Raw genomic sequence first — 14,279 nt, forward strand, 5'->3', positions numbered from 1 at the left:
AACTACCGTCCTTGGAGTAGGGTATGCCAGGTGCTTGAGTAATAATAATAATAAATGATGTAATAAAAAGTGTATCATCAGCTCCCCACTTATTAGGGTCTGGGCATGCCAAGCACTCTGCTAAATACTTCACATGCATCATTTCATGTAATTCTCACTACCACCTTATAAGGCAGGTGTTGGTATGAGGCTCAGAGAGGTTAAGTAACTTGATCAGGTTGCACAGCAAACAAGAGCTGGAATTGACATTAGACCTTTTTTTTTTTTTCAAGTTTCAAACTATTTATTAATCAGTGTAAACCCCATCACAATACACCAACATGATTTTGTGCATCTAGAGGGGAAATATTTCCTGGTTAAGTGGAAAATTGTGTGGATGGCTTCTGGAAGACCTTCATTCTAAGCATCTTTATACTGAAACATTTCATTTAGAAGTCTGGACCTTCTTTCTTCAGTTTGCTGTAATCTACATTCACTGAGTAGAACTCAGGAGAACTCAGTTTGTGGAACTCAGTTCCACAAACACTTCCTATTGGTTCCCAGCTCCAAGCTGGCTGCATCAGAATCATCAGGGGAGCTTGTTGGAACTTAAGATTTCTGGTCCCTCATCCTCAGAAATTCTGATTCTGTAGGTTCGGAGTAGGGCTCAGGAATCTGGTTTTATTCGTTGGTGGTTTTTTTTTTTTTTTTTAGCAGGTTCCCTCAGGAGATTCAGATACAAGGCCAGGTGTATACAGGTACACCTCCTGTAGATGTCCACTTAATCTTAATCTTCATGAGTAGAAGGCAAAGAGAGGAAGTGGGTTGGGGGAGGGGGGTGCCCCTGAGGGGCACATCTGACTCCGCGGCCCCCAGCTGTCCTTTCTCCCGTCAAGAGCCAGAAACCAAACCCTTCTCAAGCTCACCTGTTTCTCCCGCAGTGAGGAACAGTAGGGAAAACACTGTTGAGAACAGACTGAATAGAAGGGCTTTCAGGGAACACAGGAGGGACTTGGGGAAGGGTATCTGAAGCTGGGAGCCAGGCGGGTAAAAGGCATGAGAGAAGGCGGTGAGGTGATCTGTGGGGTCACTGGTCTACCATAGTGATGGTAGACCAGCATGACTTTTCAATCACCGAACACATTTTTTTAATAATATTTTTTGTTGTTCCTGTTACATGTGCATGGCACGCAGGATCTTGGTTTCCCAGCCAGGGATCAAACCCACGCCCTCTGCGGCAGAAGCGCAGAGTCTTAACCACTGGCCTTCCAGGGCAGTCCCTGAACAAATTTTTATTAAGCAGCAGTATGAACTAATACTGCCCTGGAAAGGTGTCGTAGGGCAGAGAGGAGCATAAACACTATCCTTGCCCCAAGCCTCCATCCCAGCACCTAGCATTCTTTTTGGCCCATATTAATCTTCCTAGACAATTTTGTCACAAGAATAAAGATCTTCAATTCTGGTGGGAGGGCAAGTGCATCATCAGGAATAGCAGAAATGACTATTGGGACCAAATAAAATTAAGTGTTAACACATGTGACAGCATGGATGGACCTTGGGGACACTATGCTAAGTGAAACAAGCCAGTTGAAAAGATAAATACTGTATGATTCACACTTACAAGGTACTTAGAGTAGTCTAATTCACAGAGACAGAAAGTAGAACGGTGGTTACCAGGTGCTGGGATGGGGGAGGGAGAATAGAGAGTTGTTTAATGGGTACAGAGTACCAGTTCTGCAAGATGAAAAAGTTCTGGAGATTGATTGTATAACAATGTGAAGGTACTTAACACTACTAAACTGTACACTTAAACATGGTTAAGGTGGTAAATTTCATGTTATGTGTATTCTACCCCAATTAAAACAATTTTCAAAAATTTTTATATAAAAATAGTTGTGTTACATTGTGTGTGGGGATGGTAGAGATTGTTAGTTTCCCTCCAATATCCATTAACCCCTTTTCTTTTTCTTTTTGGCTGCACCACATAGCTTGAGGGTCTTAGTTCCCCAACCAAGGATTGAACCCAGGCCCCAGCAGTGAAAGAACAAAGTCCTAACTGCTGGACAGCCAAAGAATTCCCCATTCTCCCCTTTCCTAATGGAAAGAAATTGTAGGGACTTCCCTGGTGGCGTGGTTGAGAATCCGCCTGCCAATGCAGGGGACACCAATTCAAGCCCTGGTCTGGGAAGATCCCACATGGCGTGGAGCAACTAAGCCCGTGAGCCACAACTACTGAGCCCACATGCTGCAACTACTGAAGACTGTGCACCTAGAGCCTGTGCCCCACAACAAGAGAAGTCACCGCAATGAGAAGCCCATGCACCACAACAAAGAGTAGCCCCTGCTCGCCACAACTAGAGAAAGCCCGCACAAAGCAACGAAGACCCAATGCAGCCAAAAATAAAAATTAATTAAGTAATTAATTTTAAAAAAAAGAAATTTTAGCTGGGTGCAAGGTCACCCGGAATAAATATTACATTTCCCAACATCTTTTGCAGGCAGGTGTGGCCATGTGACTAAGTTCTGGCCAATGGATATAAGTGGAAGGGTCCTTTGGGAGCCTCTTGGACTTCTTTAAGAGATTGCACCAGTGCACCCTTTACCCCTCCTCTTTGTCCCTTCCTCCACTGGCTGCCAGGAGCATGGGGGCTGCCATATTGGAGCATGAAGTTGAGAGTCATGAGCACATGGAGGTCACACCTGGTAGAGCAATAGGGTGTGAGGCCCTGGAATGAAAACAGCATATCAACCTGGATCTATCGGCACCGACTTCTGCATGAGAAATAGACTTTCATCTCCTTTGAGCCACTGCTACTTTTCTTTTTTTTTTTTTTTTGTCATTTGTACTCAAACTTCATCCTAATAAAGAGAAGGGTAGAATGAAAGATGGTGGGAACAGAAAGGACCATGAGGATTAGAACATTCAAGGAAGGCTCTATGGGTGAGGTTGGACCTGAGCTTTCCTGATGGATAACAAACGGGCTGCAAGATGAGTAAGGCCTGGTCCACGTCCTCAAGGAGCTCCCTGAGTAGTGGAGGGAACGGACATTTATACCTTATCTATAGTCAGGGCCACTGCAATCAGCTGACATTCGAGGAACACTTGCCATAACACATGCGTGAACTTTTATATTTAATCTTCACAACAGTCCTATGGTGTCAGTACAGTTATTATTATCTCTGTTTTTTCAAGGGGAAACAGCTGGTGGAGGTTAGGCAGCTCATGAAGGTTGTACAGAGCAGTGGCAGAGCGGGGATGGTGACCCAGGCGGTTTGATCCTTAACCATGTAACTAGGCAGAGTATAAAGGAACTCAACAGAAGGAGGATTCATGGTCTTTTGCAGGGATTTGGAAAGCTCTAGGTGGTGACTTTTTTTCTGAGCCTTGAATGGGGCATGGTGGGGAGGGGCACTCTAGACTGTGGACACAGCAGAGGCAGTGGCATGGCAGGGAGCTGGTGAGGCTGATCCAAGAGGGGTGCAGTGGGAGACGAGGCTGGAAAAGGGCTCCAACTCCACACAAAGGGTTGGATGGAAGCCATCTCATGGGCCTGAGAGTATTCCCAGCAGAAAGGCTTGAATTATAGAAGACTTGGACCTGGGATGATGGGTCTTCCCATGATTATTTAAAAAAAACCAAATTTGGGACTTCCCTGGTGGTCCAGTGGTTAAGACTCCACGCTCCCAGTGCAGGGGACCCAGGTTCGATCCCTGGTCAGGGAACTAGATCCAGCACACCACAGCTAAGAGCCCACATGCTGCGGCTAAGACCCAGTGAGCCAAATAAATAAATAAATAAATAAATAAATAAATGTTTTTTAAAAGCCTAATTTTTCTTGAGAAGAAAAAACTGGAAAGGTGTGACGGGGAGTAAAGCACGTGAACTCCTGTCTGGATAATTAGTACTTGATGGCTTGATTCGCATGGCAGGCAGAGGAACTGGGAAAGGCTTTTTTAAAAGAAGAATTGAAAACTGCTTACAGATGTCCATGGAGAGTTCCAGACCATGGATTCTGAAAACTAAACTATTTCCAGAGAGGCTAAGGGAGGGGCCAGAGTTAATTTAAGCAGAGCTTGATAATAGTTTGTTTGACAGAAGGCACCCATCTGTACTCAGGGGTTGGGGGTACTTTAAATCTTGCTCCAAATGAGATTTTATTTTAAATTTAGGGGGCAGAAGAAAGGAGTTTGATAAGCATTTGTATCATTGTTTTAATGTTGCTGCTTTATGAAAAAAAATCTAATTACAACTAGAAATGTGTGGGTTGTGGCAGCCCCTGAGGAATAACCCACCTCTCTGACTTATGCTCTTTGGGGGTGTCTACTTGATTTGGGGAATGGTGGTCAAAGAGAAATTAACCAGCCCCTCCAGGGCAACAGTCCCGCCTGGGCAATGCCACGCCCATATCAGGAAGAGAAAATGGGTAGGATGGGGGGTGGGGGAAGAGAGTTTGAGTGAGGGAGGCGTAGGACTGGGGAGAAGCCTGCCCTGCAGATGGGTGGGAATCAACAGCCCCCACCCCCACCCCGCCAGTGGGAGAAACTTTAGGTTCTGCAAAGTGCTTTTATTTTCTGTGACCACAGCATTCCTGTGAAGTAGGAACAGCATCCACAAAGTGGCATTATCCTCACTTTGCAGATAACGTGCATCCCAGAGAAGTGATGTGGTTTCTCCAGGTGGTACAGGAATGACCCCCAGCCTCAGGGAGAGGGATGTGGGTGTAGGTGTCTGAGCAGGGGACTCATGACTGACAGAAGTCATATCTGATCCAACCCCATCTGGATTGTGGGAGGGAAGGGATCAGGCAGGGACTGAAGTCTGGGGGAGCTTCCTCATCCCAGTGTCTTTCTCATGCCCTTCACCCGCCCTGGGCACCCTCCTGCACACAGTGGACAGACCACCCCCTTCCTCCAGGGGACTGTGCCCGACTGCCCACGCAGAACTGTTCTATCATACCATTTGCAACCAAGCTCCCTGTCTCCACATGCATTGTTCCCATTTTTCTTTTTTAAAATATCAGAATGAAATTTTATTAAAAAAAATCAATACCCATGACATAACCCGCGGCAGATAAATCAGAGAAGCTTATGTTTCACGGTCTGAGTGCCTTTTGCAAGGATTCCCCAGTGTCCCTTCCACTCCCTTGGCCAGAAACCTTTCTGTCATGGAGTCTCCGATGAAGCCAGCCCCACCCTCCGGTCTTGCCAGCAGCTTTGCTCAGCAAGCTTTTCCCTCTTCTCATTATACCTCTGTTCCCCAACCTGGCTGATTCCCCCCAGCCCCAGGCAGGCCAGCCTCCTACAGACTCACACCTCTCAGCCTCAGTCCACCAGCCTCTCCAGCAGTCCCGCCCATCACTTCCTTCAACACCTGCTGCCGTATCACCTCCTCCAAGAAGCAGGCACTTTGGAGTCAACAGCCTCTGGTCTCCTCTCACTCCTGTGTGATCTTGGGTCCACAGCATAGCCTCCCTGAACCTCAGGACCTCAGTTACCTCAAGGGTAAAAATGTGGACACCGGCACCTCTTGCATGGCATTTTTGAGCTAAGCAAATTACCTAGGGTAGGTAAGAGCCCTTAGCACGTGCTCAGCACTAGTAAGCTCTCAGTAATGCTTGATTCCTTTCTCTGGGCCCGTCTGCGCCTTGCTCCTTCATCCCACCTCTCTGGGCACTTAAATGCCAGAGTTTATCCTGGGAACAAGCATCCTACCCTTTTCCCCTCGGTTTGGTGCATCCACGGTGCTGGGCATCGAGCTCCCCTCTAGATGGTCAGAGCCGGAATTCTGTCTGTCATGAGCACTCAGCGCATGCCCTAGGGAGATGGGACCAGGAAGGCAGAGGAAGGAAAGGAGGGAGAAGGGAAGGGAAAGGGAAGAGAAAGGAATAGAGGGAGGAGAAAGAAAGGATTCCTTCCTTTCCTCCCGGGGAGCAGGGAGGAAAGGAAGGAAGGAATCCTTTATCAGCAATAGACGTCTGGTGAATCCCACAGTGACTGGTACAGAGCAGGGGCTTGAAGCACTTTGAATTGGATGGGTAGATGGATATGGTTAGAGGGAGGGAAAGAAGAGAAGGAGGGAGGAGGGAGGGAGGAGGGAAGGAGAGAATGTGGCGTTAGTCTGTGTTCCCCTGGTCTGGACTCCCCCTTCCTGTCCAGCTCTGCTCTCCCTTGAGGCAAGAGGGGGCTTCCAGGTAAGAGACCTTCGCTCCAGAGGCCTTGTGCTGCCCAGTAGAATCAGAAATGCCCCACGGCCAGGTGCAGCAAGGGGCCGGGGACAGCAGCTGCCAGACACAGTCAGGCCGGATATGGGCACCTGGCTGGTGAAAGACGCTTGCGCCTTCCACCTCGGCTTTCCAACTAGCCCGCAGCTCTCTATCCTGGGGCCCTACTGTGGGGCGGGCCTGTTTAGCAGGCATGGGGCCTCCTGCCTGGCTGTAGGTGGGCAGGGAAGCAGGATAAGAGCCCTCTGGAGATTACTGGGCTTGTAAAGGCCTGTCTGGATGGATGGATAGTCAGCTGCAGCATCTGCATGGCAGGCAGGGGCTGGGAGCCAGCCCAGGCCTCCGTGGAGCTGCCAGAGTCCGCGCTCACCTGGAAATCTCCAGGAGAACCCTTTCCCAACTGGGTTCCATGGAACTCTTCAAGATGAGGAGAGGGAGGAAGGGAAATCCTTAGTCTCTAGCCCCTCCCTAGACATTCACAATGAAGTGAGTACAGTAAAGGGTCTGAGGAGTCCCACAGCAAGGGAAACTGTTTAATTTGAACTCTTTGCTTCCCAAACCTTTTCCATCATGGAAACATTATTTTCCCCCTGCGGGCACTTAATTTACATCTTGAAGATACTAAAGTTTGTAGGATGCAAGTTGGAAATGCTGAGGTGGCCTGGGGAATAGAATTTTGGCACTGGACTTACTGAAAGGATCATTGAGGTTCCCTCTGGAAAACTCCTACCTATCCATTGAAACCCACTTCAGATGCCCTCAGGTTCTCTGTGGTGTTTCTCTACTCCCCGCTCAGGGAGAATTAACCAGTGTGTGCCCCACGATGCTCACATTCCACTTTACTCTCTTCCTTTTGTGTGGAGTTGGTTGGAGTTGGTTGGTTTTCAATCTTGCTGGACAGAAAGCTCCTTGAGGGCAGGAACTACATGTTGCTCGATTTTGGTTCCCTCCTACCTGGCACATTTCTCAATAGAATTTAGTCCAGCACCCTTGTTTTACAAAGAAGTAAGCTGAGATCTAAGGAGGAGCCAGGGCTTGGCCTGTCTTCACCAGCTGGACTTGGCAGGGTATGGGGGTGCTGACCAGGCTTCCAGGTTCCCCTGAACCTGCCTGTCTCCATCCTTGACACTGAGCCAGTTGTCATGAGTGCTGGGTTTTCCCTACTGAATTTCTGTTCACAGTCAAGCTGGAGAAGGACTCAGGTAGGAGAAGCCGTAGCTAATCCATCCACTTGATTCAGCAAATGTCAGGGTGGTCATTTCTGTTCCCACCTTAAGACCCCATTAATGTCACCGGTGACTGTAGGTTTGGTTTAAGGGCTAATTCCCCTGACCATGGTCCTAGCCTGAGCCTGGTGGGTAGAGGATTGTGCTTCCTCTTATCCTTTTGTGTTTGAAGCTAACTTAATGTCCTGGCAGGGAGAGTAGCCATCAGTTAAATAAGCTGAGCGAGGGCACAGCATCCTGAAAGCAGGTGAGAGGTCGCCGCAGAGCAGGTCATCAGCACCTCACCAGGCAGGTGGCAGGGCCTGGCCTCTGTAGTGTCCCCTTCTCCACCATCTTCTTCAGGGGCCTCAGGTGGGGTCGGTGGGGGGGGGCTGGAGCTCTGTTCCAGCCTGGTGGGGACAGGGTTGGGAGAGCAGGGGTAGGGAGCAGGGAGAGAAGGGAAAAGGGTCCTGGTGCCCTGAGAGCTGATGCCACCTCCTAGGTCCAGCCCTGCCCACCTACTGCAGCGGGCTGACTTCTGGTCTTTATGTTTGTGTCCTCAGCCTATGGCCTCGTCCCTCCGTGGGGTTCACAAGCAGGGTGTAGGTTCCAGGAGATGAAGGCAGAATCTTATCTTGGACCAATTAAATAATGATGGAGTGGGTACTTTTTGTACTGATGCCTGGAGGTGGGAGCGGGGCACAACAGAAGTGCCAGAGGTAGTTTCCTTTTAGGGAGCTTAGCGTCGAGTTACCCCAGACATGCCTCTGGACCTTTTCTAGGGCTCAGCAGCTGGGAGGGATCCTACAAGGGCAGATGATCAGGTGTCAGCCTGGGGTAGGGCAGCAGGATGGGGTGAGGGGAGGGGTATTAAGGGAAAGAGGACTGGGCTTCCAGAAGAGCCATGTGCCTTTGGTGAAGCAGTAGGGCTACAGGACACCCATGTCTCTGGAGGAATCTTACCCTCACACCCCCGCTAGGATAACTCTGAGGCACGCATCCCACACTGGCTCCCCAGGCTCCTCAGTGGGATTCAGCTCCAGTCACCACAGGGGTTACTTGCTCAGCTTCCTTCCCTTCCATCTCACTTCCCCACTCCCCTACTAGAGCTTCCTGGGATCACCCCCCAAATAAACTACCTGCTCTAAATCCTTAGCCCAGGGTCTGCCTCTGGGAAAACCCACGCTAAGACAGTGTAAATTTTGCAATCTATCTGGAGGATGATTTGGCAATAATCAAAGTTGTACATTTGGCAAGTATCAAAATTATAAATGCACATGTTCATGGGCCATGGACATGAAATTTATCCTGTAGATATACTCTTATAAATGCCAAAAGATTTATGAACAAGGTTATTTTTTGGCAGCACTGCTGATAAGAGCCAAAGATGAGAAACATCTAAATGTCCATCACTGGGGACAAGATAAGTAGATCATGGTTCATCTAACACATGGAATACTATGCAGCCATAAAAAGGAATGGATGGGGACACTCTTTATGGGCTGATTTGGAACAATCTCCAAGATAAACTAAGTGGAAGAAAGCAACGTACAGAAAATCATGTTTGTATGAAACAAAATCATGTTTGAAACAAAAAGAATATACAGCCATAATTGCTTATTTATGTAGATAGACAGGTGATCTCTGTCAGGAAACTGATAACCGTGGAGCCTCTGGAAAGAGGAATTAGGAGGCTGAGAGCAGGGAAGGGAAGGAAATTTTCAGGCTATATCCTGTGCACCTTTTGATTTCTGCATCATGTGCAAGCTCTGTGGCAGCTATTAAAAAATATATATATATATATATACACATACAACTTAAATATAATTGTAAAGAATAACCATATAGCTGGATGCCTGATCACAGAGTTTTGCTATAATGATCAACCCAATTTTAGCTCATCTCAGGAAAGTTGAACCCATGGCCAGCAGTGTTCAACCTTCCTTTTCTCATTTAGCTTTCCCATAAGGTGGTTCTGCATCATTAGTCCACGTTTCTAAATAAGGAAAGCAGGCCTGAGTCCAGTCTTCCCCCAAGATGCCGAGAGTCCAAGCCGTCCTTCCCTTACCCCTTACCTGGGATGACAGAAGCTTCCTAAATCTTCCTGACACAGGGAAGTTTGTAGCCCTTCCTTTACTGAGCTATTTGAAATGCAGAGTGCCCTCTTTGGAGAGGATGAGGAGAGGCAGGGGGCTAGATAAAACGACCTCTCCACGTGGGCTTCTTGTGGGCAGACGCCATATTCTATTTCTATATTCCAGAGGCTTGATGCAGCACTTGGCATATTTGTTGAGTGGATGGATGGATGGATGTCTTTCTGCCCCAGAATTCCAGGTATGGAGGAACAAAGGGGAAAAGGACCCCCTCCTTCCAGCTCCTAGGATCCTAGGTCAGTAAGCAGAGCTCTGGAGTTGAAAACATTCTGCTTAAAATTCCAGTTTTGCTCCTCTGGCTGCCATGTGACCTTAGGTTAGTCTCTTCACCTGATCCTCAGTTTCCTTATCTATGCAATGTGCAGTGGGCACAGAGTCCTCCTCTGCAGAGGATTAAATAAGATTCTGTCCAGGTGCCCCCAGTGTGCCTGGCACAGAGTGGGCTCTGCTAGGTGTTTGCTCTCCCCGCCCCCCCTCATTTCGGCAGAAGAAAAACCAGCACCAAGACCAGACATTGTTGCCTCTGCCTGAATCAATCACTCTCATGTCAAGGGGGTCCTCCTGTCTAACTGACCCATCCTACTATAACCCAAGTCTGCAGCCTTCTGTACTGTGGTCCACGGGCAAGAGGGAAAGCTGTCAGCATGGTCCCTATGGGAGGCTTTTCCAGATCTGAAGGCACAAAGAAAGTCAAGTTTGAGTCTTGTTGACTGTGGACGCAGCGGCCCCAGCCCCTCCTGCTTGGCCCATCTGTTTTAACTTCTCTACTTCCTCCTGGGCTCAAGGACTCTTCGCACAAGGTCATGAGGATTGCCCAGGGTTCCAGGCACAGCGCCTGCCCCTTTTGCAACCCACTCCCTTCCCCTCCACCCAAGCGATCAGCAAATAGCTCAGATTCCCAGAGCTAGGAGGTTGAACCCGGGCATGGAGCTGACGAGTTGCATTTTACAATAAATCTCTGCAATTAGACCCTTGCAAACATCTTCACTGTCGCTTCCCTGATATACGGCAGGGAATGAGCTTAATGTCCCTGGCAACCAATTCTTGGACTAAAAATAGTTAGCTTGTGGGTTTACCTTTCCTTGTTTAACATCCTATCTCTGCTGGGGCCATGGAGGGAGTGAGACTGGGATCTGGGTCCTTCCCTGGAGCTGGGCCGGGTGTCAAGGGTTAACCCAGCTTTAACTAATGTGACTGCCAAGGAATTAGCCAGCAGGGCAGGGGCGGGGCCGCCTTCTTTGAGGGAGCGGAGCCAGGCTGAGCTGTTTTATTTTAAGTGTGCAGGCTTTTTGAGCAGGCAGCTACCTTCCCAGAGGACTTGTTAGTTGGCCTTCTGAAATACCACCTCTTCCTACACCCTCACACTCCCACACACCCCCCAGCAGACACCACCATTCAGTGGACCAAGAATGGGTTCTAACCCACTGTGTCACCTTGGCCTGGCCCCTTCTCTCCGGTTTGCTGTTTCCTCATTTGCAGAAGGAGGGATTAAATGAATCCATCTGTTTATGTATTGGATTTTCAGATATCGTGGACTCATGGTTTCCAATATTTTGTCTCAAATGTCCTCACAAACATCAAGGTTCCTGAAATGCCAACACCTCAATGTGCAAACTCCCTCAGGGACCATCAGGCAGATTGTACTAATTTTTCCCCTGGAGGGAGAAAGAAAAAACAACTTTAACATTACCTTTAAAGTCCTGTCCAGAGCTAAAAATTCTAAAATCCTTCTGTCTTGGAGCTACTTGCCAACAGTAAAACACCAACTATCCCCATAAAACAACTTGTTCATGAAGTCTTATCAGTCAGTCACATCTTAGTATAAATCAGTCTATAAAGTCCTTTCCCAGAAGAGGAGGAGCATGGAGTCTTGGGGTCCCTCATGGGGCTGTTAGGATACTGAAAGCCTCACCTGGCTCCCCACCACCCCATATGAGAAGCCCCCATGTGGAAGCCAGGGGCCTCCACCAGCTGTGGCCCCAGCCCACCTGTCTAACCTCAGGACCTCCCAGTCACACTCTGCTCCAGGATCACAGGACTCCCTGGAGTAGACCAAGCACAGTCCCACCACTGGGCCTTTGTTCACAATGGTGCCTCTGCCTGGAATGCCATTTCCCCTTCTCCCCTCTGTCCCCACACCACATTTCTCGGTTGGTGGAAACCCTACCCATTTTTGAATGCTTTTGTGAAGGCATTCCCTGTCCCATGGCGAAAATGAGTCCCTCAGGGTCCCTCTTCTACCGGCATTTGGAGCCATGCAGTATTAGAGACAGAAGAGGCTTAGGGACCATCTACACCAACATTTCCCAAAGTACTTCGACTGTGACCCATTATAAGAAATCCGCTCTGTGTTGTGACCCAACACACACACAAAACATACATAAATGCACATATGCACACAATGAATACATGTATACACTCAACTATAGACACATGTAAACACACACAGATACAAAATACACACATGTACACATACCCATGTCTTTTTTTTTCTTTTTTCTTTTTTTTTTTGGTTGCATTGGGTATTCGTTGCTGCATGCAGACTCTCTCTAGTCGTGGCAAGCGGGGGCTACTCTTTGTTGCAGTGCGCGGGCTTCTCTTTGCGGTGGCTTCTCTTCTTTCGGAGCGTGGGCTGTAGGGCGCGCCAGTTTCGGTAGTTGCGGCTTGCAGGCTCTAGAGCGCAGGCTCAGTAGTTTTGGCGTGCGGGCTTAGTTGCTCTGCGGCATGTGGGATCTTCCCGGACCAGGGATCGAACCCGTGTCCCCTGCATTGGCAGGCAGATCCTTAACCACTGCGCCACCAGGGAAGTCCCCTCATTTCTTTATGTACTACTTATCTCTACTATGTGCAATGCTCTGATTCTGATATAGTTGCTTTCCTTCTTTTTTTTTTTTTTTGAATTCTGGTTCTGACTCACTAAATTTATTTCACCATTTTGTAATGGATTGCAAAACTACAGTTTAGAAAATGCCGACCTAGTTGAACTCCTTATTTTACAAATAGAATTACCAAAGTCCAGAGAGAGGAAGGGACAACTCGAGGTCGCAGAGCTGGCTGGCGGCAAGACCCAGACCAGACTGCAGTTCTGTTGGCTTCACAGGGGCGACCTCTCCTCTCACACAGGTTGCAGCTGTTCCTGCAAGATTATAAATCCGGGAGGAAGAGGGCGGTGTCCCCAGCGCCCCCCCCCAGCCCCTCCCCCTGTAAAGGTCTCGTCCATAGCAGGTGCCTAATAAAGGGCTGCATTGGAATAAGGATGAGAAAGTGTTTGGGAAGTCAACGACGGCCCTGCTGGAGCGAGGGGTTAATAAATTCAGCAGCCTCGGCTTGGAGACCAGGTCAGCTTTAGCTCATTAGTGGGACTGGGCTTTCCCAGGATTTCGGAATGCTGAAATTCGCGGGGGGGGGGGGGCAGAAATCCCGCTGCTGAGTTGGGGTGGGGGCGGGGAAGCCAGGAGGGAAGGATGGAAGAGGGGTGGCGCCCCACGGGGAGGGGATGTTGGAGGGACGGTGGGCGGGGGCGCGGTGTCAGGGCGCGAGCGAGCGGGGCTGCGGCTCATTGAAAATCTGAACAAGCTCCAGAGAGAATGGAACTCAGTCTCCTTCTGCCTCGTCTCCTGTCATTCTGGGAGAAGTGGCTCAGCTCAGGAGGTCGGAGAGGCGAGGCAGGGATGTGGAGAGGGAGAGATGAGAGAAGGCGAAGACACAGAAATGAGCAATTTGGGCACAGTTAATATCAGAGGCGATGCTGCTCAGGTAGTCACTTGAGGCTTCCCACAGCCCTTTCCCCCTCCACTGCCACCCACACTCCACCCCCGCCAGAGCTCAGCCACCCTGGGAACGGAGGTGCCAGTCGCTCATCCACCCACCAGAGCGCCCCCCTCCCCAAGTCCGTGGGCCTTATGGGAAATCAGAGCTGGGGGCTGGGCAGCCTGGGAGGGACGGACACTCATTCACTGACCTCACGGGCCACGTTCTCGGCCTGAGATAGACTTGGAGTCTGCGAGCAGAGTCCTCAGGGGTCATCTGGGCCCACCTCCTGTGTACCTACACCCCTGTGTACCTGCGATCAGCACAGAATAGAAAAGGAGACAAGTAGGGTGACCTGGCAGGAGCAGGGGCCTGGCCACTGGTTTATTCATTCATTTGACAAGTATCTAGAGTTCCTGCTGTGTGCTGGGCCCAGGGCTAGGTGCGCTGGAGTGGACTTGTCAACAAGGCATAGAGCCGAGGGTGGAGCAGGGACAGCAGACTCTGAACAGAGGTGTTTTGAGTGGCCAGGGGAAGACCAAAGAGCTGGCCTGGGGTACTGGTGAAGGCTTCCTAGAGGGTACGGTAAGGTTTAAGGTAAAATGTCCAGAGTCCAGATGAGGAGTTGACGTGTGACAGGTGGCCTGGGGAGTGCCTCGTGTCTGTGGTTTGGTGGGGTCACCTCAGCCCTGTGTCTCAGCCTCAACTCTGCAGCACTGGGAACTTTGTTATTTTAGCTGTCTCCAATGGAACAGAGCTCAGTGGGACTGACTCACAATAAACAAACCTTCCAGAGACTGAGTCATACATCAAAATGCCAGTTTGTTTTTCTGTAATGGAAGTATATTTGGCAAACTAAGCCTCACTGGCAGCCTACTTTAGGACTAGAGACCCATAGTATGAGTCTCAATGCTACATCACACCAACAAAGGAACTTGGGCAAACCTTTAATCCTCTGTGAGTCTTGGTTT

This window comes from Mesoplodon mirus (assembly GCF_964341445.2).
Source record: "Mesoplodon mirus genome assembly, chromosome: 18".
In the NCBI taxonomy this organism is placed as follows: domain Eukaryota; kingdom Metazoa; phylum Chordata; class Mammalia; order Artiodactyla; family Ziphiidae; genus Mesoplodon; species Mesoplodon mirus.